The sequence below is a fragment of the Zea mays genome, chromosome 7 (assembly GCF_902167145.1).
Source record: "Zea mays cultivar B73 chromosome 7, Zm-B73-REFERENCE-NAM-5.0, whole genome shotgun sequence".
Classification (NCBI taxonomy): Eukaryota; Viridiplantae; Streptophyta; class Magnoliopsida; order Poales; family Poaceae; genus Zea; species Zea mays.
The window spans coordinates 99,163,204-99,182,396 of NC_050102.1; the positions used below are offsets into that span (position 1 = coordinate 99,163,204).

At 43.9% G+C, this 19,193-nt stretch overlaps 1 pseudogene; it reads left to right on the forward strand.

The window, feature by feature from the left end:
* Window positions 1-1,399: 1,399 nt before the first annotated feature.
* LOC109941118 (uncharacterized) lies at window positions 1,400-18,323 on the forward strand (annotated as a pseudogene).
* Window positions 18,324-19,193: the final 870 nt, after the last annotated feature.

Sequence of the window (19,193 nt, forward strand, 5' to 3'; positions counted from 1 at the left end):
CCCACATAAAGCTAGTCCACTTCAGCCAAACGGAACATTTGTTGAGTATGTTGATGTGTACTGACCCTTGCTTTCACAAAACACTAGGTTTCCTTTGGTGCAATCTATGCTCAGGTAAAGAAGAAGGCATTGAAATGGATCTCAAGGAGTTCCAAGAGTTCAATGAGTTCGAGGATTAGGCTAGCGACCTCCCCCAGTCGGCTGCCTGTGGTGGGTTTGTTTACGTTGGCTATGTTTTGATTATGTGCACTTTGATTTATATTATGTAAATGACTCTAGTATGTAGTGTTATTACTTACTCTTTATTGTCATTCAAAGCATTGTGCTATAATTTGTCATTTATGTAATCGTTGTGTACGTGAATTTCTGATCCAGGCACGTACATGATTCGCATTTGGTTTACCTTCTAAAACCGGATTTGACAGTGGGTGTGCTCTGCCACCCATCCGAATGGTTTTTCGCCTTCGACATTTGGCGTGCTAGGTACAGGGAGGCTCCAGAACCTAGCCCCTTGATTGATATGACATCCTGCTCGCCTTCCGGTAAGCTCGGACAAGGTGAGCTCGCTGACATCTATCGCAAGGTGGCGAAGTGATGCCTCAAGTGGGTCACCATTGATCTCAGGTAGCACCTTAATAGGTGCGCTACTGCCATCAAGCAATGGGCGATAGAAGCCTCACCCATGGTGTTTGATATTGCCTCCGTTAGCACACTGCCAGGCTCCATCACGCTCGAGGTTGCTACCATCGGCTTCCAACCGCACATAGTGGCGTTTCAGGTTCCTACAGTTGGCCAATAGCCAAGCATAGGTGAGGTTGACCCCAACCGGTTGATCACTATGTTCCATGGTACATGGAGCCATCACCCCTAATCTCTGGGGTGACTTCTTCTACCTATAAATGGGTTTTAGGAAGCCATGGCAACAAGGGCTACGCCTTTGTAAACATGGTTTCCTCCCTAGAATCCATTGGTAGGGTGCCATGGGCCGCACCAGGGGCTATGTGGCCTGCTGCGCTGGCTTATGTCATGGCCCTCTAGCGGATGAAGCGGTCCTTGCCGCCGACCACCAACCAAGCCTCATGGCGTGCTCAGGCTCCAACCACACCAGTGGAGCCCAACAAGCATGCTAGTAAAGGTTGTGCCTTCGTTAACCTCATCATGGCAGAGGTGGCCTACCGGCTGTGGGGAGCACCCCCATGCGCCCCAAGGGGCCTTACAAAGGCGAGGTCAGGGCCCACGTTGGCTCACAGTGGCCATTGCGCTCAACCAAGCTCAGTTTGTGGCCCTGCCCGAGGTAGCCGTCGGTCGTGGTTGAAAGGGAAATGGCCTCAACCATTTCCTATAATCAATTTTGGTGTTTGACGACCATAACAAACCTTATGGACTAACTAGTTTGCCTAGTTGATCTTTTCTTAGATGCATAAAGTTCATATACACATATAAGGAAAATGACCCTTAAGACAATTCTATAAGTTTGGGGGAAATTAGGATTGCACCAACCTGCGATGCACGAGACTGTCCGATGTGCACCGGACAGTGTCCGGTGCCCAGGCTGGAGAGCCCAACAAACTGGCTGCTCTTGGGAAAACGCAGCGCTCCTCGGCTAAAAATCACCGAACTATTCGGTGTGCACCGGACTGTCCGGTGAGCCCACGAGCAATGGTCGACTTCGCCAATGTTCGACTGCCACCACAGTCTAAAGCGTCAGAAGGTCAGAAATAGTCTGTGATGTTAGGTCGCACCGGACTATCCGGTGTGCCACCGGACTGTCCTGTGCACCACAAGGACAGGCGAATTCAACGGTGAACTGCTCCAAACCCCAACGATCAGCTGAGGTGGCAGGCACCGGACAGTGAATAATGGGGGATGTCTAGTGCGCACCGGAATGTCCGGTGCGCCCATCGACAGAAAGCACATCCAACGGCTAGAATAGTGGTTGGGGCTATAAATACCCCCCAACCACCACCATTCAATGCATCCAAGCTTTCCACTCTCCACATTGAATACAAGAGCAAAGGATTCATTCCAAAGACACATTCAAAGCTTCCAATCCTCTCTAAGTCTCATAATTAATACAAGTGGGCAATAGTGATTAGTGGCTTGAGAGAGTGAGCTCTACACGACGGTTCACTTACAGCGACCTACGGTTGGTTGCTAAAACGGCTTTCAGCGTTCTACGGTTGGTCGCTAAAAACCTTTAGCGACCCATAAGGATGGTCGCTGTAAGTGCCGTCGCTAAAGGCTTTAGCGACCGACCGTCCGTTGCTAATATTGTATATTTAGCGACCAACCGTGGATTGTTGTACTATCGATTTAGCAACCAACCGTAAGTCGTCATACTATACATTTAGCAACCAACAGAAAGTCACCCTTTTTACAGTTGTTATTAATAAAAATATACATTTAATTAAGCACCACAAATCACAGATTTTTATACACAAATCATAAAGACATACACAGTTAATCAGTATACCACAGTCATAGATCCATCACATAAACACAAAAGCACCACAATTATATATTCACAAAAGCATCACAATTATAATATCATTCACAACTAGATCATTTACAGATAGCTAGTTAGATCATTCACAAAAGCTCCAGAGATGATCAGTCACAAAAGCACCACAGCGACATCACTCTAGCTTGAAGCAGTTCAAAAGCCCACAACTACATCACTAATGTTTCATATCACTCCAGCTATTGTTCAAAAGCCCACAACTACCGGCTCTTCTTTTAAATCAATGTTGAAACAACAGATAGGAGCTGAGCAAGCTATGCTGAATATGCATTTCAACAGTGGAAGCATGAACATGGCTACATCAGTTCTTCTCGTCTTCTGTTTTGTCTTACTTGTCTTCCTTCTTCTCTTGCTGTTTAAGAGAAATAAAGAAACCTTCATATTTCCACATACATACATTACTAGTTAGTTTACTGCAGTGACTATCATAAATTCAGAAGCAAAAGGTGGAAAGATTCATTCCCAAGTGAGTAAAGCGGTACTGACATTTCAATTTTCATCGATAGAATTCAAATACCATGATCAACATATGGCAATGAATTTATATGGACTCTGTTGCCTCCAGTATATCAAGTAGCACATAGTAAATTGATAAACAAAAAAGGAAAAAGAAGAGACAGTGACTAGATAAGATCTAGGACATCACAGCCATTTTTTTACAGTTTTCTACAAGATCTGGCTGTAGCAGAAAAATTATCCTACTAGTCACATTTGTTCCCTATTACTGAATACCTGACCACGTTTACCGAATAAAAAAGTAGCAATTAACAATGGAATGCACCCACAGGACATAAGCATAGCTAGAAGAACAAAGTTTGTCCCTCGTTTGGATTTTGGATCAAGAGTAGCATTAGTATAAATTTTCTTCAATGATGCTGTCCACAAGAATAGCATGTTCAGTTCAGACTCTCAGTTCACAATTGAGCCTCGCATGTTCTAGTGGAAACAACTCTTACAACAGGTACATATTAATCATGCAGAAAGAGTGGAGGGGTGCACTATTGCGCTGCAAGCGCATCTCCCCTCGAAACCCTGCCCTTGTCTCAGTTTTTCACCCATTTCCAAACATTGGCAATCTAACATGCCATCGCGTCGGAAGAGATTAAATTCCATCACCACGCGAAATACAGCAACAGGCCAACAACTGAAACCCGCCCCTACACCTACCCTCTACGGCTCGAACCCACGGGCCTCCCAGAGTGTGGCTACGACGCCAGCTGGCCAGGCCCAACTCGTGCGCGGGATTCCGAATCTCCCGACTACTGGATCCAACCGAACAAAATGTCAAGGATACAGAGAATAGGGGGGAGGGGGTCGGACCTTGCATTCGAAAGAGATCTCTGCCGATCTGAGGAGCGCCCGTCGCAACGCCATCGCCGTCCCCGGCTCTGCCGGTCTGCTCGGATTGGGGGAGATCGGGGAGGGGAAGGAACAGAGGACGTGGAGAGAGCAGCGGTTGCGTGGGGGAGCTCCTAGCCAGAAGAGGATGCGCGGACGGAGGCTAGCCGCCTGCCTGCCTGCACACGCACGCACGCAGACACGAAAGCGATACCACGCCGCGTTATTGTGCCTGGACCGAGGAGCAGATCGGCTGCAGGAAGTCCTGGCAAGTGGCGGTGGCCAGAGAAGAGCAAGGGGAGGAGAGAAGAGAGAGAAGAGAGAGAAGGAGTGGAGGTTTCCTGGTGGCGGCTGCTAGGGAGAGTGGCGCGCGCTAGGTTAAGGTGGCGGCCGGTTAGGGTTAGGGGAGTGCGGCTGGGCCTTAATGGGCCGATTTGGTTAGGTTTTGTTTTTTTATTTTTTTATTTCCTTTTCTAAATTTGAAATACATTTTTAAATAACCCTAAATTTATAGTAATTAAACCAAAATTATTTATAAATAAAATATTAATTTTTGGGTTAATAATTATTATATTTTTTTTATTTACTAGGATTTTCATTTAAGAAGAAATGTTATTCAATAACCAAAAATCAATCATGCGTAATAAAAAATTATTCCAAATGCAAATACATAACAAACACTTAAAAAAATTCATTACCATAAATATCATTAATTACTAAATGCATTATTTTTATTTTATGATTTTTATAGTGTTACAGTTTTCTTTTCCATAATTATTTTTTTCTTTTCTACAATTCTTTTTTTCTTTACTACAATTTAGCGATCAATATTTACTTGTTTTAATTAATTTTTATTCACTAACATCTATAGGTACGTTCAGGCTATAAGATTTGATAGTGGTCCTTGCTCTATAGTGACCCACCGCTAGTCCCCAACGACATCTATAGCGACCAACCATAAGTTGTTAAATTTCTAGACTTTTAGCGACCAACCGACCATTGCTACAAAAGGATTTAGCGACTGACCGTCGGTCCCTCACCTTTAGCAACCAACAGTTGGTACCTAATAAGGGTCGCTAAAGATCAATCGTCGTGTAGTGGAGATTTATGTTTCATTTGTTGGTCTTGTTGCTTGGTTGCTTTCTTGATCTCCTTCTAAACTCTCCAAGTGATTTGTAAAGCTAGAAAGAGACACCTAAGTGTGTGGTGATCCTTGCGGGGTCTTTGTGACCTTGAGATTAATAAGAAGCACTCAACCAGTCTGGGTGACCGATTGAGAGAGGGAAAGGGTCAAAAAAGACCCGGTCTTTGTGGCCTCCTCAACGGGGAGTAGGTTCATTGGAACCGAACCTCGGGAAACAAATCATCGTGTTCATTTGTGTTGATCTGCACCATTCGATTTGTTTCTTTCCTCTCCTCTCTCTCTCTCTAAAAGTTCTCTTGCTCACAATCCTTTTGAGTTAGCTCCCAGAGTTATTCGCATTGATTGAGCAACTCATAGCAAGAAGAACTCTCTTCCACACTCCGTATTCATTATTATTTGTTTCTAATTCTAACCCTGGGTAAAGTGTGTGTTCAAAGTTTATAATTTTTAGGTTTCGCCTATTCACCCCCTCTAGGCGACTTTCAATTGGTATCAGAGCCCGGTTCTTCATCAGAGTCTAACATCTCGAAGTGATGTCGGGAGAACACGCCAAAAAGGAATTGATGATCATCGCGGAAAAGCCCAGATCTTTGGGAAAGAAGAATGAAGAAAAGACTCCTTCGAAGGAGGCTGACCACAAGCACAAGGAGGAAAAAGATGAATCCACCGGCTCCATTAAGTCACACAAGAAGGGCGACAAAAAGAAAAAGAAGATGAAGAAGGTGGTCTACTACGAGACCAATTCTTCCTCACCCTCAACCTCCGGCGCCGAGTCAACATCTTCAAAGCACCAAGAGCGTAAGAAGTTTAGTAAGATCCCTCTTCACTACCCTCGCATTTCTAAACGTGTTCCTTTACTTTCCGTCCCCTAGGCAAACCACCATGCTTTGATGGTGAAGATTATTGTATGTGGAGTGATAAAATGATGCACCATCTAACCTCACTCCATGAAAGTATTTGGTATATTGTTGAGTTTGGAGCGCATGCACCACAGGTGGGTGATGAGGACTACGACTCCGATGAGGCCGCCCAAGTGAGGCACTTCAACTCCCAAGCTATCTCCATGCTCCTCACTTCCTTGTGTAGAGAGGAGTACAACAAGGTGCAATATTTGAAGAGTGCCAAAGAAATTTGGGACGTCCTCAAAATGACGCATGAAGGGGATGAAGTCACAAAGATCGCCAAGCGAGAAACAATCGAGGGAGAACTCGTTCAGTTCGTCCTCAATAGAGGAGAAGAGCCACAAGCAATGCACAACCGGCTCAGGACGATGGTGAACCAAGTCCGCAACCTCGGGAGCACAAAGTGGGATGACCATGAAATGGTCAAGGTTATTCTAAGATCTCTTGTTTTTCATAACCCCACTCAAGTGCAATTTATTCATGGAGATCCTAGGTATAAGCAAATGTCTCCCAAGGAGGTTATTGGCAAGTTTATGAGCTTTGGACTTATTATCAAAGACTCCAAACACATTGTCAACTTGGAGCAAGGTGCCACCTCCACTCTCGAGGTGCAACCCGTTGCATTCAGGGCAACGGAAGAAAAGAAGGAAGAGCCTACACCGACAAATAGGCTCCCAATTGATGCCTCCAAGCTTGACAATGACGAAATGGCTCTTATCATCAAGTGCTTTCGGTAAATACTCAAGCAAAGGAAGGGGAAGGACTACAAACTCCGCTCCAAGAGGGTTTGCTACCGATGTGGTAAGTCCGGTCATTATATTGCTAAATGTCCATATACAAGTGATAGTAACAGGGACGACGACAAGAAAGGGAAGAAGAAGATGGAGAAGAAGAGATACTACAGCAAGAAGAAGGGTGGCAAGGCGCACATTGGATGGGAATGGGACTCTAACGAGAGCTCCACTGACTCCTCCTCCGACGAGGACGCCGCCAACATCACCATCCACAAAGGTCTCCTCTTCCCCAACGTCGGCCACAAATGTTTCATGGCCAAGGATAGAAAAAAGAAGAAGGTACATTCTAGAGAAACCCCCAAATATACTACTTCCGATGATGAGCGTAGCTATAGTGAAAAGGATGATGATTTGTCTTCTCTTTTTGCAAACCTTACCATGGAACAAAAGAAGACAATTAATGAATTGATAAAAACCATTAACGAGAAGGATAAAATCTTGGAATGCCAAGAATACTTGTTCGTTAAGGAAAACAAAAAAAATGTTAAGCTAAAAAATGCTTATGCTCTTGAAGTTGAAAAATGCGAAAACTTGACTAAAGAGCTAAATACATGCAATGATTCAATTTCTTGTCTTAGAACAGAAAATGTGAGTTTAATTGCTAAGATTGAGGAATTAAATGCTTGTAAAGTTTCTACATCTACCATTGAACATGTTACTATTTGCACTAGACGTAGAGATATCAATGTTGATGCTATGAATGATCACTTTGCTATAATTAAAGAACAAAATGATCACATAGCTAAATTGAATGCTAAAATTGCTGAGCATGAGCTTGAGAATGAAAATTTTAAATTTGCTCGTACTATGCTTTATAATGGGAGACGCCCTGGCATTAAGGATGGGATTAGCTTCCAACCTGGGAGCCAAAGCAACATCAAACTTAATGCCCATAGAAACAAGCTTTCTAACTTTGTTAAGGGCAAGGCTCCCATGATTCAGGATAGAGAAGGTTACATTTTATATCCTGAAAACTATCCTAAGCATAAGATTAGAAAAAATCATGCTAAGAAATCTCATTCTGCTTCTCATCATGCTTATATTTACAGTAATGAGGTTTCTAGCTCTAGGCATACAAATCATATCAAAATGCCTAAGAAAAAGATTGTTGTGCATCAAATGAACATAGCATTTCATTTAAGACATTTGATGCATCATTTGTTCTTACTAACAAATCAGGCAAGGTAGTTGCCAAATATGTTGGGGGCAAACACAAGAGTCCAAAGACTTGTGTTTGGGTACCCAAGGTGCTTGTTTCTAATGTGAAAGGACCCAAGACTGTTTGGGTACCTAAGGAAAAGGCCTAAATTTGTGTTGTAGGTTTATGCATCTGGCGAAACAAGTTGGATAATCGACAGCGGGTGCACAAACCACATAACAGGGGAGAAAAGAATGTTCTCCTCATATGAGAAAAATGATGATCCATAAAGAGCAATCACATTCAGGGATGGAAATCAAGGTTTGGTCAAAGGATTGGGTAAAATTGCTATATCTCCTGACCATTCCATTTCTAATGTTTTTCTTGTAGATTCTCTAGATTATAACTTGCTTTTTGTTTCTAAATTATGCAAAATGAGCTACAATTGTTTATTTACTGATATGGGTGTTACCGTCTTTAGAAGAAGTGATAATTCAATAGATTTTAAGGGAGTGTTAGACGGTCAGCTATACTTAGTTGATTTTGATGATAACAATGTTGAACTAGACACTTACCTAATTGCTAAGACTAACATGGGCTGGCTCTAGCATCGCCGACTTGCTCATGTTGGAATGAAGAATCTTCACAAGCTTCTAAAGGGGGAACACATTTTAGGACTAACCAATGTTCATTTTGAGAAAGACAAGATTTGTAGTGCATGTTAAGCAGGGAAGCACGTAGGAGTTCATCATCCACACAAGAACATCATGACGACCAAGAGGCCGCTGGAACTACTCCACATGGATCTATTCGGCCCGATTGCTTACATAAGCATCGGCGGGAGTAAGTACTATATTATAATTGTGGATGATTATTCTCGCTTCACTTGGATATTCTTTTTGCGGGAAAAATCACAAACCCAAGAGACACTAAAGAAATTGTTGATACGGCTCAAAATGAGTTCGAATTGAGAACCAAGAAGATTAGAAGCGACAATGGAACGGAGTTCAAGAACTCTCAAATTGAAGGATTTCTTGAGGAGGAGGGCATCAAGCATGAGTTTTCTTTCCCTACACACCTCAACAAAATGGTGTTGTCGAGAGAAAGAATAGAACTCTTCTAGATATGGCAAGGACCATGCTTAATGAATACAAGACATCGGATCGATTTTGGGTGGAGGCAATTAACACCGCTTGCTACTCCATCAATCGACTTTACCTTCACCGAATCCTCAAGAAAACATCATATGAACTCCTCACTGGTAAAAAGCCCAATGTTTCTTATTTTAGAGTTTTTGGTTGCAAGTGATTTATTCTTATTAAAAGAGATAGAAATTCAAATTTTGCTCCTAAAGCAGTAGAAAGTGTTTTACTTGGTTATGACTCAAACACAAGGGCATATAGAGTCTTCAACAAGTCCACTGGATTATTTGAAGTTTCTTGTGACATTGTGTTTGATGAAACTAATGGCTCTCAAGTAGAGCAAGTTGATCTTGATGAGTTAGATGATGAAGAGGCTATGTGTGTCGCGCTAAGGAACATGTCCATTGGAGATGTGTGTCCAAAAGAACCCGAAGAGCCTTCACAAGCACAAGAAGAAGAGGATCAAGATGAAGATAATGAGCCACCTCAAGAAGAGTACATTGATTAAGAGGGAGATGAAGTTGATCAAGAAAAGAAAGATGAACAAGAGATTTAAGATCAAATACCACTGCACCCAAGAGTCCACCAAGCAATTCAAAGAGATCACCCTGTCAACTCCATACTTGGTGACATTCAAAAGGGGATAACCACTCGATCTCGAGTTGCTCATTTTTGTGAACATTACTCTTTTGTATCTTCTATTGAGCCATACAGGATAGAGGATGCACTAAGAGATTCGGACTGGGTGGTGGCAATGCAAGAGGAGCTCAACAACTTCACAAGGAATGAGGTATGGCATTTAGTTCCACGCCCTAACCAAAATGTTGTAGGTACCAAGTGGGTATTCCGCAACAAACAAGATGAGCATGGAGTGGTGACTAGAAACAAAGCTCGACTTATTGCAAAAGGATATTCACAAGTCAAAGGTTTGGATTTTGATGAAACCTATGCACCTGTAGCTAGGCTTGAGTCAATTCGAATATTACTTGCCTATGATACTTACCATGGCTTTAAGTTATATCAAATGCATGTGAAAAGTGCCTTCCTCAATGGCCCTATCAAGGAAGAGGTGTATGTTGAGCAACCTTCCAGCTTTGAAGATAGTGAGTATGCTTCACAAATTTATAAGCTCTCAAAGGCGCTTTATGGGCTCAAACAAGCCCCAAGAGCATGGTATGAATACCTAAGAGACTTTCTTCTCACTGATGGTTTTAAAGTCGGAAAAGCTGACCCTACTCTCTTCACTAAAACAATTGACAAAGACTTGTTTATAAGCCAAATTTATGTCGATGATATTATCTTTGGGTCTACTAACAAGTCATCTTGTGAAGAGTTTAGTAGAATTATGATACGAAAATTTGAGATGTCCATGATGGGGGAGTTGAATTATTTCCTTGGATTCCAAATCAAGCAACTCTAAGAGGGCACCTTCATTTGCCAAACAAAGTACATTCAAGATATACTCAAGAAGTTTGGAATGAAGAATGCCAAACCCATCAAAACTCCCATGGGAACAAATGGGCATCTTGACCTCGACACAGGAGGTAAATCTGTAGATCAAAAGGTATACCGGTCGATGATAGCATCTCTACTCTATTTATGTGCTTCACGATCGAATATTATGCTTTCAGTATGCATGTGTGCAAGGTTCTAGGCCAATCCTAAGGAAATCCACCTTAGGGCCTTGAAAAGAATGATGAGATGTTTAGTTTACACTCCTAAGTTTGGGCTATGGTACCCCAAGGGATCTACCTTTGATCTAATCGAGTATTCTGATGCTGATTATGTCGGATGTAATATTGATAGAAAGAGTACATCAGGGACTTGTCAGTTTCTGGGGAGATCCCTGGTGTCTTGGACTTCAAAGATATAAAATTCAGTAGCTCTATATACCGCCAAAGCCGAGTATGTTGTTGCAGGACATTGTTGTGCACAATTACTCTGGATGAGGCAAACCCTTAGGGATTATGGCTACAAGTTGAGCAAAGTTCCTCTCCTATGTGACAATGAGAGTGCAATCTGCATGGCGGTTAATCCTGTTGAACACAGCCACACAAAGCACATAGACATCCGGTATCACTTTCTAAGAGATCAACAACAAAAGGGGGATATCGAAATTGCCTATGTTAGCACCCACAACTAATTAGTTGATATATTCACCAAGCCCCTGGATGAAAAGATTTTTAGCAAGCTTAGGAATGAACTAAATATCCTAGATTCTTGGAACTTTAATTGAAATCTTGCACATATTGCTCATTTTATACCTTTGATCATGGCATATCTCTTTCATTTGGTACAAATGCATATTTCTTATTCTTAATATGCCAAAGCTAAGACTAATGTGCTTCCAAGGATATTTCTATGCTTAGTCTTAGATTGAAAGGGAAATGGAGTTTTAGGCAAAGGCAAGGCTTCCACTACGACTCGGTCGATATCATATACCCTTTGCCCTACTCATGTATTTAGTTTCATATCTTTTTTGTAAAATACCTCTCGATTTCTCTGTTTTTGGCGCTTAATACCAAAGGGGAGAAATTAATAGCACAAAGCAAAAGGACCGCACCACCACCCTATTTTCTGAAAACTTTTTACAAATTTTGCATTTGCAAAAACCCTCTTGACTGCTAAGGGGAGAACTTATTTAGGGGGAGTGTCATACCCAGTTTTAGAAGGCAAACCGAATGCGAACCATGTACGTGCCAGGATCAGCAATTCACGTACACAGCAGTTACATAACAGGACATAATCACATAGTGCTCCAATAATAACATAAACGAGGGTAATAGTTTGATTACATCATGAAGTCCGAGACATCCACATAGTCATTAACAAATATCAAAGTGCGAAAAACGAATCGTAGCTAAACACGGCCTTCACAGGCAGCCAACTGGGGGTTTGCCGCTAACCCACGCCTAGAACTCCTCATACTCTTGGAACTCCTGGAAATCCTCCACCACGACTTCATCTTCTCCTGAGCAGTGGTTGCAATGTGGACAACCTGGGGGTTTGGTGTGTAAAGAAAGGGTGAGCACACATCAACATACTCAGCAATTGTCCCATTTGGCTATAATGGACTAGCTTTATGTGGGGTTAAGGTCAAGCAGTTGCTTTTAGTTGGTCAGGTAATTACTACTAGTAGAGAGCCAGGTTTTAGCATTAACCCAAGTTGTTAACCCAAAAGTACTATTTCCAAACGGAAAGAATACCATAAAACATAATCATAATCATAATCATAACCAAAACCATCATTATCCTCATCATCGCCTGTAAACAAAGTATCTCTAATAAATGTGTCTATAATCAATGGAGCTCCAAGGCCGCTCATAACCACGAGCACGGCTGATATATCGGTTTCATAACACTCTGTAGAGGTTGCACACTTTACCCACGAGCCGTGATTCCCTTTTGTCTCGGGCCGATCAAACCCTTAAACACTACCAAGGTGAGTAGGCAAGGTTTCACTACATAGCCTTTACAAGGATTCCCTGAGGCTGTACTCGCCCGTTAGGATTCCTAAATGTACCACACTCCTCCCCAAGGGGCAAACCACCCTCGGCAGAGCGAGCCGCATACACCGAGCCCCATTGACGGCACAACGACGAAGCGAACTACACCTCAGTTCCTCAAATTATTCAGCTAAGGGTGTCCCATACCACCCTCATGGTTGTACTGTTTTCCCGGGTGGTCATCCAACGAACCAGTCATTATGGAGAGGCACTCGAGAATCCGCTCGAGTCCACTTGAATGTCGTAATATCATCATCATAATCAAAAGGGGAAAAGAGTGTATCATAAATAATCTCATCATGTTCATTGATTAAGGTGAAGCACTAGCATAGAGCTAAACCAAAATGATCCAACCCACATAGGTAAACAAGGACAAGATAAACAAAGCTAGTCAATCCTTAGGTATAAATTGTGTAAATGCGGGGAGTGAATTATAAAATATATAGGACATAGATGGGTCAAGGGACACTTGCCTTCATCAACCAGCTGTTGCTCAAGGTCTTCACCTACAACTCCTTCGGACTCCGCCAACGCACCGTTATCTATACGAGTTCAAACATACATTCCACAAACTTAATATAAAAAGGAACAATACACCACGCAATAGAATGCAACAAATAAGCAGACACTTGGCGTAGGGCTCGTATCTACAACTATGCGAGAAAGAGAAAACACGGTCGAGGCTACGGTCGAAAGGTGGTTACGTTAAGTAGCTATGAATTAAAATACTTGACCAAACATAATCACATTAATTTAACAATCGTACTATGCATAAAATAAAGTTACACTACGCGCTTAATTATTATAAACAACTCAAGGTAAATTTAAAAAGGATTGTCGCGCGGCGAGGCGCACGACGGCACACGCGATCTAAACTGAAACTAAGACGAGTAGTCGTGCGACGATGCGCGCGACAGCACACGCGGACTAAACTGAAAATTGAAATGAATCGTCGTGCGATGAAGCGTGCGACGCAACACTTAGACTAAACTGAAATTAAACGAATCGTCGCGCGATAGAGTGCGCCACGAAACACATGAATTAAATCTGAAATTAACGTGAAGCGTCGCGCGACGGCATACGCTACTTAAACTGAATCTAAAACAAAACTTCGTGCGACAAAATGCACGATGCCACATATTAAATAATCTAGAATTAAATGAATCATCGCACGAGGCAGCACACTAATAAATCTGAATTTAAAATGGATCACCGCGCGACGAAACGCGCGACATAGCACATGAATTAAACTAAATTTAAAACTGAATTTAAACGCTGCGCACGCTGGGGACGGGCTACGCGCACGAGGCCGCGCCGGGCAAGGGCGTGCCGGGGGCAGACTGCGCCGGGGCGCACCGCGCCAGGGTAGGCCGTCGCGCCGGGGGCGCACCACGCCGAGGCAGGCCGCCGCGCCGGGCATGGGCGCGCCGTTGGCAGGTCGTCAAGCCGGGCAGGGGCGTGTCGGGGGCAGGCCACCACCGGGGGGCCAAGCGAGGGCGCGCGGCCGAGGGGCGAGCAGGGGTGGCGTGCGGCCGGCGGCCGAGCAGGTAGACAAAATCTCCCACTTCAAAATTCAGCTCTCTCCTTCTTGTGTCTGCATAACTTCGTTGCCTTGACTATGCTATCTTCGGGTTCTCCCGAACTATCTTAATGTTCTTTTCGGCTTCGATAAAAATGTCGGGCCCAAACACTTGCTTTTCTCCAGGCTGATCCCAATGCAACGGAGTTCTACAACTCCTCCCATAAAGCGCCTGAAAAGGTGACATCTTCATACTGGCCTAATAACTGTTGTTATAGGAAAATTCTGCATAAGGTAATCTCTTGTCCAATCCGGACTGATATTGCAATGCACAGTCTCTCAACATATCTTCTAGGATTTGATTAGTTCTTTCAGTCTGATCATCTCTCTACGGGTGATAAGGTGAACTAAAATTCAAATGTGTATCCAAAGCTTCATGCAACTGCTGCCAGAAATGAGAGGTGAACTGTGTTCCTCTGTCTGACACTATCTTCTTTGGCACACCATGAAGACAAATGATCCGGGACATGTACAGCTCCGCCAATACTGCACTGCTGTAGCTAGTCTTGACAAGTATGAAGTGGGCTGACTTGGTCAAGCGGTCCACTACTATCCAAATGGAATCATAACCAGCTCGAGTGCGAGGCAACCCGACTATGAAGTCCATCTCGATCTCATCCCATTTCCATTGAGGAATCTGCAATGGCCGCAACAAACATGCGGGCCTCTGATGCTCTGCTTTGAATCTCTGACAACTATCACATATAGCCACATGCTCTACGATCTCTCTTATCATTCCGTACCACCAGAATTTCTTCTTCAGATTCTGATACATCTTCTCACTTCCAAGATGTATGGAATAAGCTGTCTCATGAGCTTCCTTGAGGATCAACTCTCGAATGGACTGGACATTAGGAACACACAAGCGGTCCTTGAACCATACCACACCTTCTGCATCTTCCCGAAAATCTTTGCCTCTTCCTTCTAGAATCAGTTGTCGGATTTCATTGATCTTCTCATCATTGTTCTACGCTTCTTTGATTTCCCGCTCTAAGGTGGGTTCTAACTCAACTGTTACTCCTCGTGTGTTGTTCAAAAATTTGAGGCTCAACCTGTCAAATTCTTTGTCCAACTCATAAGACATCAGGTAAGCGACCATCATATTGACTTGACTTTTCCTGCTTAAAGCATCTACTACCACGTTCGCTTTGCCTGGATTGTAGTGAATTTCCAATTCATAATCTTTGATCAGCTCTAACCATCTTCACTGCCTCATATTCAGCTCCGACTAGGTGAATATGTACTTCAGACTCTTGTGGTCTGTATAAACATCACACTTCTGTCCGTACAGATAATGCCTCCATGTCTTCAGCGCATGAACCGTTGCTGCTAACTCTAGGTCATGGATTGGATAGTTCTTCTCATGAACCTTCAACTATCGGGACGAGTAAGCCACGACTCTTCCGTCTTGCATCAATACACATCCCAAGCCAGTGTATCAAGCATCGCAATACACCAAGAAGGGCTTGTGCACATCAGGCAACACTAAGACAGGCGTTATAGTCAACTTCTCTTTCAGCGTTTCAAAGGCCTCTTGGCACTTCTGGGTCCACTTGAACTCAACTTTGTTTGCTAGCAAAGCTGTCATTGGTCTCGCAATCTTTGAAAATCCTTCAATGAATCCCCGATAATATCTGGCCATTCCAATGAAGCTCTTGATTCCTCAAACATCTGTTGGCGCTTTCCAGTTCAGAATGTCTGCCACTTTCTTCGGATCCATAGCCAATCCATCTTTGTTTATTATGTGACCCAAGAACAGGACTCCATCAATCCAGAACTCGCACTTGCTCAACTTTGCATACAGTTGGTGCTCTCGCAATCTCTACAATACCATCTTCAGATGATCCACATGCTCCTCCTCACTTTGAGAATATATGAGAATGTCATCACTGAATACCACCACAAACTTGTCGAGATAATCCATGAACACACTGTTCATCAGATTCATGAAGAAGGTTGACGCATTCGTCAGGCCAAAAGGCATAATGATGTACTCATACAGCCCATACTTGGTAATAAATGTTGTCTTCGGGATGTCCGAAGGTCGAATCATGAGCTGATGATAACACGACCTCATATCTATCTTTGAAAACACACTGGCTCCTCTCAGCTGGTTGAATAGATCTTCTATTCTAGGCAAGGGGTACCTGTTCTTGATTGTGACTTCATTTAGAGCTCGATAATCGATGCACATCCTCCTAGTGCCATCCTTCTTCTCCATGAACAGGACAGGGGCGACCCAAGGTGAGGTACTCGGTCTGATGTAACCTTTCTCTGACAGCTCATCTATTTGCTTCTTGAGCTCAACCAACTCTGGTCCAGATACCCTATATGCTCTTTTAGAAATGGGGGCAGTGTGAGGAATAAGCTCTATGGCAAACTCAACTTTCCGCTCAGGTGGTTTACCTGGTAAATCTTTAGGGAACACATCCGGAAACTCTGACACACCCATGATAGTCTCGAGTGGAACGACCTCTTTGCTATCAATGGCCATCTGGTGACAACCTCCTTTCCTTGGCTCGGGTGAGACTAGCTCAGTCACCACTTCTTCTCCTAGTGGAGACGCCAACTTTATTGTCCTCTTATCACAGCTGAGTGAGCGAACACTGGGGGATGACCTCTCATGAATTCAGCACACTTGTCTCTGGGCATATGAGGCATCTGCACTTGCATCTGAGGTTGAGGTGGGGGCTGCTGCTGCTGCTACACTTACTGCATGGCGGCCAAAGTCTGACCAATCGTCTGGAATGCCTGAGTCTGCATCAGAAACATCTGATCTATTGTCATCGGGGGCGGTGGTGGCAACTGCTGCTGAGGTGCCTCATCTTGTGGTGCCTGTTGCTCCTGCTGAGCACGCCTCCCTCCTATGCGCCTATTGTCTTACATCTGCGAAAGGCAATCACACAACAGAACTGACCATGCAAATCCTGCAGCATAAGAAAAGAGTATAGAATTCCTCCACAACACTGAACAGATAAACATCTTCACTGATTTCCAACGCAGGCAAACACAGCTCCTCACATAAAGAGTAAAGTAGAGATAAAAAGGCTTCCCAACTAAATAACTAATTTTATTAACATTAACAGGTAAACCAAAATGTAGGTGTAACCACACTTCGGCGGCAGTCATTACAAAGATATAAATCCACATAGTTCATCATGACAAGCATAAAAACACATGATAAGCAAACTACCTGACTAACTAAGACTAACTAAGAATAATACTAAAACTGAGACTTCTATTTCAAATAATAATTACAAGATCCAACACTGACAATCTATGGTCCTAAATTTATCCTGGTCCTACAGTCGGGTTGCCATAGACATGGTGTCCATGTCGAGGCGAGCGGTAAGGATGCTAAGTCCCGACGGGGGCGGGAGAGCCATCCGCTAGGTGACAGCGCTCCACGCGCTCCGCCCGCAACTGGGAAATCTCAGCACGAGCCCAACACAGCTCGTCTAAAGCGTGGTCCAGCTCCATGTTTAGCACGGCGGCTAGGTTGACTGTGCTGCTCAACCTATGATTGTCCTCACCAACAGGTGAGACAACCACGCCTCTTGTGCTCCTAGATGGACAGTGAGGGTAATACCTCAGGTCAAGACCATCGGCCACCCCACCGAGCACTAAGCAGTAGTCCGAAAGCTCACGTCGTGCAGCATCTTGCATGACCGCCTCAGCTGAGTCCCGCTTAGAGATAGAATAATGCTTCGAGCAGACCTCCGCACCCCGAAGACTATCCTCCGGACGGCGCACCAAACAAGTTGCCTCCCAGCGGTCTGGGTATGCCCCACGACTATGCTGGAAGACAACACAACGATACTCGATGGACCAAGTGTGTCGGTTGAGTGCCTGGCGCAGTAAGGTGTCGAGCGCATCATGGAAGTGACACCCACGAGCGGCGACACGAGTGATGGGTCGGGCAACCCATCCCTCCGGCTCATGCTCCTCCGAAAGGTCGGTGTTGTGGCTCGAGCTGTTATCGCCACCGTCTCCATCGTCAGGGTCTCCTCCAACAGCTACTCCAACGACTGGGACGCCTAGTGGTGGTGCAGGGGGCGCCTCCAGCGTGGGCACAGGAGAGCAGCGCCTCGCAAACTTTACCTCCTGCTGAGGTGAGGAAGAAGATCCTGCTGCTCTAGCTCCTATCGCGGACGCTCCTGCTCGTGCAGGCGGTGGTGCAACCTCACCAAATGGCTGGACTGACCAATCACCAGGCGACGAAGCAGACGCTCCACGAGATGAGGGCAAAAAAGGAATGACTGACTTATGAGTTGTGTCTAAGACGAGCTATCTACAAAAGACGCCATAAGCATAATAGTAAGAACAGAACTAGTATGACCAGCAAGTAGACCACAAAAATTAGGAAAATAAAATAAAACAAAATTTTCAGCAAGGTATAATATATATAATAGAACATAGAATTGGTCGAGATGACCAACTTTTGAAGTGACACCAAGGTCAAGGTGAGAATAGGGGTCTATAATCCTTAGAACGGCCATTCTACTCTAGGTTAGCGATCTTACAGTCAGCACAGCTCTGATACCACTTATCTCACATCCGGTTTTATAATGCAAACCCAATGTGAACCATGTACGTGCCAGGATCAGCAATTCACGTACACAGCAGTTACATAACCGGACATCATCACATAGTGCTCAAATAATAACATAAAAGAGGGTAATAGTATGATTACATCATGGTGTCCGAGACATCCACATAGTCATTAACAAAAATCAAAGTGCAAAAAACGAAACGTAGCTAAAACACGACCTTCACGTGCAGCCGGCTAGGGGTCTACCGCTAACCCACGCCTAGAACTCCTCATACTCTTGGAACTCCTAGAAATCCTCCACCATGATTTCATCTTATCCTGATCAGTGGTTGCAATGTGGACAACCTAGGGGGTTTGGTGTGTAAAGTAAGGGTGAGTACACGACATATTCGGCAATTGTCCCGTTTGACTGTAGTGGACTAGCTTTATGTGGGGTTAAGGTCAAGCATTTGCTTTTAGTTGGTTAGGTAATTACTACTTGTAGAGAGCCAGGTTTTAGCATTAACCCAAGTTGTTAACCCAAAAGTACTCTTTCCAAACGGAAAGAATACTAGAAACCATAATCATAATCATAATC